The sequence below is a fragment of the Euleptes europaea genome, chromosome 11 (assembly GCF_029931775.1).
Source record: "Euleptes europaea isolate rEulEur1 chromosome 11, rEulEur1.hap1, whole genome shotgun sequence".
Taxonomy (NCBI): Eukaryota; Metazoa; Chordata; class Lepidosauria; order Squamata; family Sphaerodactylidae; genus Euleptes; species Euleptes europaea.
Window position 1 is genome coordinate 6,099,229 of NC_079322.1, and position 14,246 is coordinate 6,113,474.

General features: G+C 44.6%; 1 protein-coding gene across 1 annotated transcript in view; it reads right to left on the reverse strand.

Annotated features, from left to right (window-relative positions):
* The window catches only part of USO1 (USO1 vesicle transport factor), a 65,234-nt gene that overhangs the window by 33,395 nt on the left and 17,593 nt on the right, over nucleotides 1-14,246 (reverse strand). The gene's annotated exons all lie outside the window — the stretch shown is intronic.

Below are 14,246 nucleotides of genomic sequence, written 5' to 3' on the forward strand. Positions count from 1 at the left end.
CTCAGATCTTGTAAATTGTGGGCCGTGGCTTCCTTTATAGAGTCAATCCCTCTCTTGTTGGGTCTTCCTCTTTTCCTGCTGCCTTCAACTTTTCCTAGCATGCTTGTCTTTTCCAGTGACTCTTGTCTCCTCATAATGTGACCAAAGTACAACAGCCTCAGTTTACTCATTTTAGCTTCTAGGGTCAGTTCAAACCACTGGTTTGTGTTTTTGGCAGTCCACGGTATCTTTAAAGCTATCCCCCAAAACCACATTTCAAAGGAATCTACTTTTTTCCTATCTGCTTTCTTCATTGTCCAGCTTTCATATATTATAATACTCCAGTCTAAAAGGTACTAAAGTATGGATACCTGAGGTCAGCAATATAAAGGTCATAGACTCATAGAGTTGGAAGGGACCACAAGGGTCATCTAGTCCAACCCCCTGCACAATGCAGGAAACCCACAACTACTTCCCCTAACACCCCTCCAGTGACCCATACTCCATGCCCAGAAGATGGCCAAGATGCCCTCCCTCTCATGATCTGCCTAAGGTCATAGAATCAGCATTGCTGACAGATGGCCATCTAGCCTCTTCTTAAAAACCTCCAGGGAAGGAGAGCCCACCACCACCTGAGGAAGCCTGTTCCACTGAGGAACTGCTCTTATTGTTAGAAAATTCTTCCTAATATCTAGACAGAAACTCCTTTGATTCAATTTCAACCCACTGGTTCTGGTCCAACCTTCTGGAGCAACAGAAAACAACTCGGCACCCTCCTCTATATGACAGCCCTTCAAGTACTTAAAGATGGTTATCATATCCTCTCTCGGTCTTCTCCTCTTCAGGCGAAACATACCCAGCTCCTTCAACCTTTCCTCATAGGACTTGGTCTCCAGACCCCCCACCATCTTTGTTGCCCTCCTCTGGAAACGTTCCAACTTGTCTACATCTTTCTTAAATTGCGGTGCCCAAAACTGAACAAAATACACAATTTAAGAATTTTCAATAAAACTTATCTATCTGGATGAATCAGATTCAGTTAGCATATAATGAGTGAAATGGTTTATTTTAGCCTTACAGTTCCATCGTAACCAAAATTTTGTTGTTACAAGCCAAGCGCTGGTTTCCAAACGTTTTTGGTTTGTTTCTAAGCACAAGGCTGCATAAGGTACACAGGATGGTGTTCCAAGAATTTTTTGTAGGAATTTGGATTGTATTTTTTCAACATATTGGTTTAAGGCCTGGATCCAGATTGGGATCCCGTACAGAAGTTGAGAAGTTAACTTAGCATTGAAGACTTTAAGAGCTGCAGGTACATACTGATGTCCTTTAGTATAAAAGAATTGTGTGATAGCCAAAATACTGTTTTTGCACAGCTGTTATTACCAGTTTCCTGTGCGTCTCCCAACTAGCTCTATAGTGGAAGTATATGCCTAAGTATTTAAACAATTTCACCTGTTCAATCGCATTACCCCTTATCCTCCAATTAAAGGGGGTCCATGATTTTGCAAAAAACAAGATTTTTGATTTTTCAAAATTCAGTAGGAGTCTATTCTGATCGCAGTATTCTAAGAAGCGTGGTAGTAAACTTCTCAATCATATTCGCATTTGGTTAACAAATATAGCTGTGGAAAGGGATCTAAATTATTGGCGGCCTTCCTAGATCTAAAAGTAGCCTTTGACTCTATTTCTAGAGAACTACTTTGGGATAAGCTCCTAAAATTGGGGATAGATAGGAGACTTATTCTTGATAAGAAGGCTACACACGTCCACAAGCTGCCAAGTCAGGTATTCCCCTTCAGGAAAGTTAACAGAAAACATCCCAATTAATAAAGGGGTAAAACAAGGCTGTTTACTGGCTCCTCACCTTTTCAACCTGTTTATAAATGATCTCACGTCCTTTTTGAGTCCTTCTGATTGCCACTGCCCGAAACTGGGTTTGACACTCGTGCCATTACTATTGTACGTGGACAACGCGGTAGTACTTTCATGTACAAGAATAGGATTGAAGGGCTGTCATATAGAGGAGGGTGCCGAGTTGTTTTCTGTTGCTCCAGAAGGTCGGACCAGAACCAGTGGGTTGAAATTAAATCAAAAGATTACAGTCAACAATAGCCAGGCAGATTAGCTTTGGATTTCACACATTAACAGATCACTTCAGGATACAATGGTTCCATTTTAACATACCACACCCTCATTAGCACATTATCTTGATACTTACAGGACAATGATTAGCACATTACCTTTGATACTTTTTTGCAGGACAATGATTCAGCTCAACCCAACCCCTTTCTGACTATATATTACTCTTCCTACACACTTGACACTGAGAGACACTGTCCTTCAGTGTTACTCCTCTGAAGATGCCTGCCACAGCTGCTGGCAAAACGTCAGGAAAGAAAATACCAAGACCACGGTTACACAGCCCGGATAACCTACAAGAACCAATGAACTCTGACCGTGAAAGCCTTCGACAATACTTCCTTGGGAGGTTTTTAAGAAGAGGCTAGATGGCCATCTGTCAGCAATGCTGATTCTATTACCTTATTAGGCAGATCATGAGAGAGAGGGCATCTTGGCCATCTTCTGGGCATGGAGTTGGGGTCACTGGGGGTGTGGTGGGGAGGTAGCTGTGAATTTCCTGCATTGTGCAGGGGATTGGACTAGATGACCCTGGTGGTCCCTTCCAACTCTATGATTCTATGCCACAATGCCTGTTGGGTTGCTATGGTAATCCAAAAGGCATCTTGCAAGAATCCAGGCACCACTCTTGAGTCATCAGAACAACCCACCAGACTGACAGGCAGGCCAGACAACCCTCGGGAAAACCAGCATGCCTCACCCAATCCTCAACCAAGCCCTCAATGACAACTCACAGGCCGGCCAAATGACTGAGCGGAAGACTCCACCCAACCCCTTACAGCACACTCTGAGCCAAGACCTCACAGCCCCTCAGTGCCCGCTCACTCTCCCCTTAGAGATATTCCTCCACCCCTGGATGGCTAAGTTTATGGCATTCCATATTTCATCCCTACACCCTTCTGACAACTCACACTCCAAGAAATATTCAAGGTTGCAGTAACCTTGCAGATGACACTAAACTGGGAGGGGTAGCAAATATGGTAGAAGACAGAGCCAGGATACAGGATGATCTTGACAGGCTGGAGAATTGGGCTAAAACCAATAAAATGCATTTCAACAGAGATAAATGTAAAGTTCTGCATTAAGGTAGGAAAAATCAAATGAATAATTATAGGATGGGGGAGACTTGTCTTAGCAGTACTGTGTGCGAAAAGGGTCTTGGGGTCTTAGTAGACCAAACACTGAACATGAGTCAGCAGTGTGATGTGGTAGCTAAAAAGGCAAATGCGATCTTGGGCTGCATCAACAGAGGTATAGTATACAGATCACACGAAGTGATGGTATCACTTTGCTCTGGTTAGACCTCACCTATATTGTTAGAGCAGTTCCTCAGTGGAACAAACTTCCACGGGAGGTGGTAAGTGCTCCTTCCCTGGAGGTTTTTAAGAAGAGCCTAGATGGCCATCTGTCAGCAATGCTGATTCTATGACCCTAGGCAGTTCATGGGAGGGAGGGCATCTTGGCCATCTTCTGGGCATGGAGTAAGGGTCACTGGGTGTGTGTGGGGGAGGTAGTTATGGATTTCCTGCATTGTGCAGGGGGGTTGGACTAGATGACCCTGGTGGTACCTTCCAACTCTATGATTCTAAGAGCTTGTTTACACTTGATTGACAGGCAATCCAAACTAGCAGCATGAGCCCAGTAAACAGAAGCCCCCCCCCATTTCTGACAGGTTACCCATTCGACCTCTACATTCCACAGGAGTAAGCAGTACCTTCCTTCTATTCTACAGAGAACATAAGGCAAAATGCTTCACAACTATAAACAATTCTGAAATGTAATGGAAGAGAACTCCAAAGCTCCTTTAACTTCGTCATTACCTTATTAGTTAAGGTTTTGGCCAGATTTACCCGCTGGCTTCTTGAAGACCCCGACTGTGAAGCAGCCATAACAGCCACCACAGAGAACCGCCGCCAAGAATACCCAGCAACACAAGGCACATTGGACAGCTTTGTCCAGCGCACCAGTCTAGCCATCCCCCAAAGCCAAATCGCTGACACATCTTCTCACAGCCTGCCTTCTGTTTCAATCATGTGCATGAACGTAAGTCACATAAATGTCAGAGATTGGCAAGGCTTAATTAATTTAACCAACAGACACAAAGAAAATCTAATTACTCCAAGCAGACAAAGAAAAGCTGATACATGTTTGGATGATTTGCCTTTCCTAGATGCATCACCGCATGGGGAAAGTTCCTACTTTCCTGGTTCCAAGGGGGATGCAGACTTGACATCCAAGAGGGAAATTCTCTTGGACACATTCCTGTTGCAGGCTACCAGCCACAAGAGCTAGAAAAGAACCTCCATGCTCCATTCAGGATGGAAAAAAACTGAGACCGCAATGCAGTGCTAAATCCCACAGCCTTCTCCCTTCCTCTGTTGCCCTTCCCACGTGCACCCTCTGCCCACCCTCCTTGCCCAAGGAGGAGATGCTGCTGCTGCATCCTGCGCATGAGCCACACCCAGGCAGAGCATGGCACACAAGGCACCAGCCAGGGGAGGGTTCCAGTCTGCACAAAGGATGGACGGCTGCTTGGAATCCAGCCTCCCAAGCACTGTAGCAAGTGATCAGGTGGGATCACTGGGATCCTCCTCTGCTGGAGGTATTTAGCTAGGGTACGGCCAGAGGCAGGAGGTGCCACGGCCACAGGGATGCCAGGGGCTTTGAAGCCCAGCAAGGCATTCCTGGGACTCTGAGAGCAGCTTGCTTCTCTGCGGAAGAAGAGAGCCATGGAAGGCACCAAAGTGTGGAGATGCGTTTCTGAGGAGAGAGAGCCATTTGCTCTGCCTGCCAGGAAAGGCAAGGTGGATAGCAAGGCAAGTGGGACACGTGCTCCTTAATGATCGGGAGGCGGAGGGGCTCCCTGACTCTGGACTGGGCAAGGAACTTCCACCCAGCTGGGGTGGCAGGGGTTAAAAAGGTCTGAACATCCAGTGAGCAGCATTCAAATTCTCCTGCCAGGAACAGGCGGGGAGTCAGAGTCAGTGGGGGTCAGAGTCATGGTCTGCTCCACAAGCATCCAGACAGGGAGATGTGGAGACAACTTCTGTATTGTTAAAGTTAGACAGGAGATTATTATCCCTGATAAGAAGGCTTCACACTTCTACAAGCTGCCAAGTCAGGTACTCACGCTCAGGACAGCTAACAGAAAAAAATCCCTATTAACAAAGGGGTAAAGCAAGGTTGCTTATTGGCACCCCCTCCCCCCGCCTTTCAACTTGTTTATAAATGACCTTGCGTCCTTTTTGAGTGCTCCTGACGGCCATAGCCCTAAACTGGGCTCGACTCATGTGCCGTGACTTTTATACGCGGATGACACGCTGGTCCTTTCTCTTACAAGTGTTGGTCTGAGACGGTTACTATCACGATTCCTAGAATACTGTGATCAGAACAGACTCATAGTAAACTTTGAAAAAACTAAAATCATGGTTTTCGCTAAATCATGGACCCCCTTTAATCGGAGGATAAGAGGAACTGAGATCGAACAGGTGAAACGGTTTAAATACCTAGGTATCAATTTCCACTACAGAGCCAGTAGGGTGACACACAGGAAACTTGTGATGACAGCGGTTCAAAATAGCATTTTGGCTATTACTCGGTTTTTCAATACCAAAGGCCATCAGCATGTTCCAGCAGCATTTAAGGTCTTTAATGCTAAGTCGACTTCTCAGCTCTTATATGGAATTCCAATTTGGATCCATGCTCCTAATCAGGATGTTGAAAAAATACAATCTAAATTCCTTCAGAAAACTCTTGGCATTCCATCCTGTGTACCACTTTATGCATCTCTGTGCCTGGAGACAAACCAAATGTGCTTGGAAACCAGAGCTTGGCTGATGACAACAAAATTCTGGTTACGATGGCATTTTAAGTCTGATTTTAACAGCCTAGCTCATCATAAGCTAACAGAACTTGAACGATGTAGTTGGATAAATTATATCGAAAGCAAAATTAGATCAATTGGAAGCCCCTTGGATTCTCTGCTCTGTCTCACAGGGAAATCAGTGTTTGAGCTGATTAAGCACAGACTTTTGGACACAGAACTGTAGGAACTTAGAAGATCTGCAAGCAGAAGATGTTCTCCTCTATATGGGGAGCCCTGGCCATATAAGCAGTTCATGGCATATTACTTCACGTGTCTAACTGATCCCCAACAGAGAAGAGCCTAAATGCTCACTAGATTTAATCATCTTCCTTCCGTCCTGCTTTATGGAAGATTTAATAATGTCTCATATGCGAATAGGGCTTGTCCATGCGGGGAGGACATAATAGAACCAGTCCATCACGTCCTGCTTAACTGTTTGTTTTATGCTAGGGGTCATTCTCAATTTATAGACCCATTATTTGCGGACAGGGTTTGGTTACCTGCCAAAATTAAGGTGTCTCTTCTTATGACCACACAGGACCCAATAAAAATTGAATCGGTGGCAAGGGTTTTACAGCCTGCAATCAGAGAATGTGGGTGCTTGTGTATCAAATAAGGCTGGCTTAGGACTGTGTAATTAAGTAACCTACTTAATTCGTTTTTTTCTGTAAAACTGATGGAGGTTTGATGTACCCAGTATATTATATACCCTGTATATTATGGTCTTATTGTAATTGCTTTTGTATCCCACGTTTAATGTCAATAAAGGCTTCAACTTCACCTTTGTTAGCTTAGATTTTTCCCTGTTCTTTTCTTAGATCTGCGGTAGCTAGTTGGTATGACAGTCATTTTCCCTTCTCGTGTGCTCTAGTTTGATAACCTGCAGTTAATCAAGTCTTCCCTGTTCAAGAGAGCAGACTGTTTCAAATACCTGCCTGAGCTCCTGACCCTCACTCATGCACTCACGTATGCATAGGGGAAGGGCTGAAGTAATTGCCCTTTCAACATGCTCAGAGACAGCCTTTACTAGTATTTCCTCAAACAACTGGTAAATGTGGGAGGCTGGATTTAGCTTGGGGTTGTGGCACTGAAGAAGAATGCGCTTAAATGCTTGCAAACATGTTAACATGCAAACGCAGGATGGGTTATTGATAGCCCGAGCCCTTGGTATGCGGGACCCAAATGGCAAGAGCCAAAAGGGCTCTGTGTGTGGTCCCAAATGAGCCAGCCTGCCAGCTCTAGGTCCAGCACTGGAGTTGGGGTTGCAGAGTGTGCCTTCCTCCCCACTTGCCCGGTGACCCCAAATTATTCAGAATAGCGAAAGACAAAATGACTGCAAGAGGCTCTAAGAGGATTTCTCCAGTCTGGATGACAGGAGAATAATTTGACAAGAGGTTCAATGTAAAGTAATGTGCATTGAGGCAAACAATCCTACCTTCAGTGGTCTGAACGGGGAGTGACTGGAGAAGATAGCTTGGGGTCATGGCTGACAGCTCAATGAAAATATCAACTCAATGTGCAGCAGCACCAGTTTAAAAGGCACTTTTTATGCTGGAGATAATCAGAAAAGAGACTGAAAACCACCTGGAGGGTGTGGCCATGCCCCTGAACAGCCACATTTAGTGGAGACAGCTGCAGCCGCCTCAGATCTCTCAGAGATGGAAAGGGCACCCAAAAGGGCACCCAAATAAAATAAAGGGGCTGAAGCCCCTTTCCTATAAGGAAAGCCTAAAGAGCTTGGGGCTTTTCAGTTCACAAAAGGACCCCAAAGTGGAGAGGTTGATGCAATTATACATGGAGCAGAGAGAAGGGATAGAAAAAAAAATTCTTCCTCTCTCATAATGTCAGTTAATACTCAGGGTCACCAAATGAAGCTGAAGGGTAGCAGACTCACGACAAAAAGAAGTGATCTTACTTCTTCCCACAGTGCACAACTAACTTATGGAATTCATAGCCACAAGACACTGGGTGACAGCTGTGAGCTTCACTGACTTTGAAAAAGGGAGCAGGCAAATTTAAGGAGGTCAGTTGATCCAGGTGTCAGCAAGGCCAGCCATGTGGAATGTCCATGTTCAGAGGCAGAACATCTCTAAATAGCAGCTGGGGTGGGGGCAGAGGAGGCAGATGTGGGCTATTAAAGTTATGGTCATTGAAACAATCCAAGTTTCTCATCACCTACACAACATGTTGACAGAGTCCTGAACTTTTTAAAAGAGGTGGTTCCCAATCTGAGAGCACTGCAGGGTTACAGACAAAGGGTCCTCAAGTCTACAAGCAAAGTAAGCATGCTCATTTTGATCTTTTTGTCATTATGTATTTTATCAATGGATACTTATACTACAACTACTATCAGTGTGGGGGAACTGAAATTTTGTGATGTTAAAATGGGGCCCTCATACATGAAAAGGTTGGGAACCAAACACTAAATTAACGAAGCCGACAGAGAAATTCTAGGAATATTTTTGAAGCACAAAGGCATGCATAGTGACAGAAGAGCTATGGTATTAGTAAAGCAACATTTTAACTCTTATGTGCATACATAATAAGAATTGTATTCAGCAAATTAAAACAACACTCAACAAAAAATGTAAGACCGGTTTTAAAATTATTCACTAAGCACAGCCTGGCAGAGCATTTCTTCAAATCATACAATGTTTGCTTAATTATTCTAAATAAACCTGGAAACTAAATAATGCCAAGCAGGGAAAATCTATGAAGATCAATTAAATAAAGCATGCTTATGTACATAGCATTAAAAAGGACACTGTAAAGGAGACAATGTGGAAGTTCAAATTCCTTTGACAGAGAAATCTTTCAAAAATTAAGTATTAATTTAAGATCTTATTTCTGAGGGCTAGCCACTCAAGACATTCCCTTTCCCAGCTGAACTCAGCACAAGGTCAACCATTTTTGCAGATCTAGCTGTATTGTTTTTATCAGGCTGTTTGATTTTCACTGAGTTTTGTGCATTTCTAACTTGTTTCTTTGTTAGCCACCCCGAGTACAGGGGGATAAGGTGACCTATAAGTACCTTAAACCAATGGAACTATAATTGGGATCTTTCAGTTCAGTAATTAACATTGCTACATATCCCTCCCTAAGTATCACCTCTAACAGTTACTCTAACAGTTCTTCTTAATCTATACCGATCATAACAATATTATGCTAGTAAATGTGAGAAGAGAGCTTAGATAATATTTTCAAACATCTTCACAGTATCCCTTTTAAAACATGTGAATGCAAGCCAGTTAATGCTTGGAACTATGAGTGAGACACATCACATGCTGACATAAATTCAGTGTGCTTTACCTTCAGAATCATCTGTAAATGCAGATAAGAGAGAAAAGTTCGAACATGAGGCAATGTTTCATTGAGTACTGCACAAAAGATCAGTTAGCAATTTAATTTAAAACTAATTCCCCCATCCCATCCCCTGCCACCAAAGGGTTTTGCCCAGATTTCCCGTGCTAGTCTGTTATCCCACTTGGCAGCTTCCAAAAGGAAATCACAAGAATCAGCTGCTGGCAAGTTCTCTCAGTCTGGCTGAGACCACGGACCCTCTCCATCCCAGAACCGTCTGGGTCACTGAGCATCTTCTGTGTCCCTGAGTTTGTGTTTCTCTTCTCTCTCTTCCTGCCCAATCCCTCATTCCTTTTGGGAGGTAGCCATTACATTCTGGCAGGTGTACTAAATTTTGTAAAAATGCTAAGATCAACTCTAACCACTTAACATTGGTAAATAACAGTTGCTTTTGTAAGTAATTAAACATCCTTAGTAACCCACTGATAACTGAACCCCCCAAAATTAATAGTTTAAAGAATATACATTCCCTCCATCAGCATTTAACAGAGTTCATGAAATAAAAAAATACATCTCTAAAGGATGCCTGGCATTGTGCAAACTGTCAAAGCTTCAGGAAAATTTCTTCTGAAGGATGAGTACTATAATCATGAGGGAACTCCTGCCAGGGTTATTTCTGCATAACCAAATGTTTCCTTTCTTGGGCCTACTGGTACAAGGTAAGGGGAATTTAAAAACAGAATCTGCATCAGAGTTTTCACATAAACATCAGAGTTTGCATTCAGCATAAAAGATACTCTCACAAATGATGGTCTGAGTAAAAGGATTAAAAATGTTGCCATACAATATCCAGTATCTTTATTTAATCAGGACTTTAAAATATGATGTCACTTGCTAAAAGACTGACACTGTCTTGCCATACATATGCACAATTCCTGGAAATAGCCACATAAGCAAGTTTCTAGCTCTTTAAATGGTAATGATAAGCTTGAAAAAAATCTAGGTGATGCATGGCTACAGTACAGAAGGCAGAGACTGAGAACTGAGCAGAGTTTCCCGTGCCCAGGGCTTCAGCACAACACATGACTCTTTGCCCCTCTTCACAAACAGCAGCAAAAAAGAGCTCAAGCCTAGAAGATTTGCTTAGAAATTCACACACGGTTTACAGAGGCTGAAGAATTCAGCTTTCCTTTGAGAAAAATGTCTTGTCACAGCTCTGAACTACATTTCCACCTAGGAAATCAGCTTGCCCATGACGAGGGCAGGCAGATGCTTCTAATGTTTAAGGCAGCCTCACCTGATGCAGAGGAATATCCAGAACACTTTCAGCAAAGTACTACTTAAAGGCATAGAAGCAAATTCATAGTAAAATCCCAAGCAAAGTTACACAATTCTAAGTCCACTGAAATTAATGGGATTACAAGAGTGTAACTCTGTTTAGGACTGCACTGAAATTTACTGTATATAAGGGTGAAGCAAGAACCAGTGCCAGCTTAAAAATTAATTAATCTCTACTGCATTCCGACTATACATTCCATTTTATTATCACGCCAACTGGATCTGTGGAACGGAACCTTGGCTTACCTGTGAAGGTTCCTTCTACACTGAGGGAGGAGGACATCTTCAGCAGCGGGTGTTTACCTTCCTATGCTCAGGGAGAGGCAGGATCTAAAACTTTACTTCCTGTCCCTGGGCTAGGACCGCCCTCTGATCTCCAGTTCGAGGACTTCCAAAGCAGGATGAGTAGTAACAGAATTCAGGAAGACAGGAAACAACCACTGTAACATTAAACTCAAAACACGAGAATAAGTAACAGATAAACAACCTCAGGTTCAGAACCATGGGAAGACAAGTAAGTAAACAGTAAATATTACTATTCCTCTTTTTCTTTCTTTCCTTTTTAAAAATTTTATTTATTTGTTTGTTTGTTTGTTTAATGAAGAAGCGACCTGTTCATCTTATTTTGCATCTTATGTTCCTACGGATTTCTTCACTTTGGGCGGGCAAGATGTCCTCCTCCCTCAGTGAAAAAGAACCTTCAGAGATAAGCCAAGGTTCCGTTCTCCCACTGAGCTCAGAGGACATCTTCAGCAGCAGGATCTTCAAAAGCTGGAATCTGCTGGGAGGGAACTTATTTTTCCCCTGTAGAAACGCTCTGTAGGACTCGTCTGCCAAAAGCAGCATCTGATGACGAATAGACGTTTATCTTGTAATGCCTCACAAGGTGGAAGGACCAGGTTGCTGCCTTGCAAATTTCTTCAATCGAGGCCTGTCTATCGAAGGCTGCCGAGGTGGCCGCACTGAATGAGCAGTAATGCCAGGTGCAATTGGAATGATGCTGAGTTGATAACCCACTTGAATGCACTGACATATACGTTTGCTAATAGAAGTCTTTGACATCTCGCATCCCTTATTCGGAGGAGATACGGAGATGAAGTGAGACTCAAAATGACGGAAGGGTTCTGTCCTTTTGAGGTAGATCCGTAGGGCCCTACGTAGGTCCAGGGTGTGCCAACTCTTTTCTCTTGGATGAGACGGAGGGGGGCAAAAGGATGGAAGGTTTAATTCCTGTTGCCTATGGAAAAGAGAGTTCACTTTAGGCAAAAAAGAAGGGTCCGTAAGGAACCTTTGTCGTCGTGGAACACGCACAAGCTTTCCCTGGAGGACAGTGATGCCAATTCCGAAATTCTTCTAGTGGAAGTCACCGGCGATAGAAAAAATCACCTTTATTCTGAGACAGTTCAGTGAGGACTTCCTTAGAGGTTTGAAAGGTGGTTGCGTAAGAGCCTGTAGCACAATGTGTAGGCGCCAGGTAGGAAACCTATGGACTGTAGGAGGCGAAACCTCAGACACTCCCTTCAAAAAGGTGACTACGTGAGGATGTCTGGTGGTAATATATCCATCCAAATGAGGAACGGAAGTAGTGATAGCTGACACCTGCTCCAAAGAGTGGAAGCTTTTAGACCCTGTAACAAACCATCTTGGAGGAAATTGAGCAGGTGACTAGTAGAGATTGAAAGAGGGTCGAGACGTTTTCTCCCACACCATCGGGTGAATACTTTCCACGAGAAGTTGTAGATACGTTTGGTGGATTGTTTCCTAGCAACTAGAATGGGGGAGACGACCTCTTCAGAGTATCCTAACTCTAACAGCCTCTACCTCTCAAGACCCAGGCGGTCAGGCTTAACCAAGTTGGGTCTGGATGTACTAGGGATCCCTGCTGCAGCAGATTTTGGAGTGGTGGTAGCAGCCACGGTTTCTGCACTGACAGCTCCTTCAGCATCGAAAACCACAGTCTCCTAGGCCAGTGGGGTGCAATGAAGATGGCTTGTGCCTTTTCCTGACATACCTTCCTTGGTGCCTTAGGAATTATGGGTAGAGGTGGGAAGGCGTATAGAAGCCCTTGCGGCCAGGGCAACTCTAGAGTGTCCACCCCTTCGGCTTTTGGATGAGCGTACTTTGATAGTCGTGGTCTGGTGATTGTGGCCCGAGGCAAACAGATCCACCACTGGCTGCCCAAACCCTGCTGCTATCTGTATAAAGATTTCTAGCTTCAGAGACCACTCTCCCTCGTCTACCTGTTGATGGCTGAGCCAGTCTGCCTGAGAGTTTAGAGTGCCCTAGATGTGCTCTCCTCTTAGGGATGCCAAGTACTTTTCTGCCCCGCTCAGGATGATCTTGGCCTCTGCATTGAGGGAGGAGGAACGAGACTCACCTTGTTTGTTTGTATGTGCCTTTGCTGAGATGTAGTCTGTTCTCAGTAAGACATGGTGGTTCTTGATCTTTGGCTTGAATACCAGGAGGGCTCTCTGGATGGCCCGCAATTCCAGAAGGTTTATGTGTAGGCGTCGTTTCTGCATACTCTACCGACCCTGTGTGATATGTTGGTTCAGGGTCGCTCTCCAGCTGTCCAGACTGGCGTCGGTAAAGATCTGTGTTGAGGAGCACTGCAGGCAAATCTGACCCTAGGCAAAGTTGAGGGGTCTGGTCCACCACCGGATACTGTTCCTCACTGGGGAAGGAAGGCTTAGGCATGGATTCCTCTTTTGGGTTATCTGAAGTTGATACAGTTTTAGGAACCACTGCAAGTCCCGCATGGGAAAACGCATCCAATGAACTGTCCCTATACACGACACCATCAACCCCTGAAGTCTGACCAGGGTGGACAGTCCTGATGACTTGGATAGCATCGTAGACTGTGCCAGCCTTGAGATGGTTGCAATCTTGTCTGGGGGAAGAAAAGTGATGAGCTGTACTGAAAGCCGTTCCAAGGGGGAACTCACCGAGATATTGTCTAGGTAGGGGAAAATGTGGATCCCCCTCTTCCCTGAGGAGGGCTACTAGGGACACCAGAAACCTCGTAAAGACCCTCGGAGCTGAAGACAGGTCTATGGAGGTTGGCCAGAGGGCTTCGACAATAGACCGTAGAGCCTCCATCCTGAAATGTCTGAGGCATATAAAGTGGTTTACATGTCTCAAGATCAAGATGGCCCACCAATCCCCGTTCCTCTTTGGAACGGTAAAGAAGACAGAGTATACCCCGGCACACTGCTCTGCATAGGGTACAGGCTCTATAGCTCTGATCTCCAAAAGGTGGTCTATGGCTGCCTGGGCGCGTGCCACTTTTCCTGTCTTTGAGGAAGTGGTGGAAGCGAGAAAGAGGTCCAGGGGAATTCTGCAGAATTCTACCATATAGCCCTAATGTACAATCATTCAGACCCAAGCATCAAGATGAACAGAGTCCCAAAACTTGGCAAACCGCTGAAGTCTTCCCCCCACTGGACTGGACCTGCAGTCATTGCTTTCCAGACCTTTCGTTGAATCTGCTGGATTTGTCTGCGTTCTGCTGAAACTGAGATCCCCTGTGGAATCTGGAGCCTTTTCAGAAGGGGCCCTGGCTGGGGTTCCAGCTATTACGCCTGCCGTCAGATCTGGATTGGGCCAGGGCGTGAGATGTACA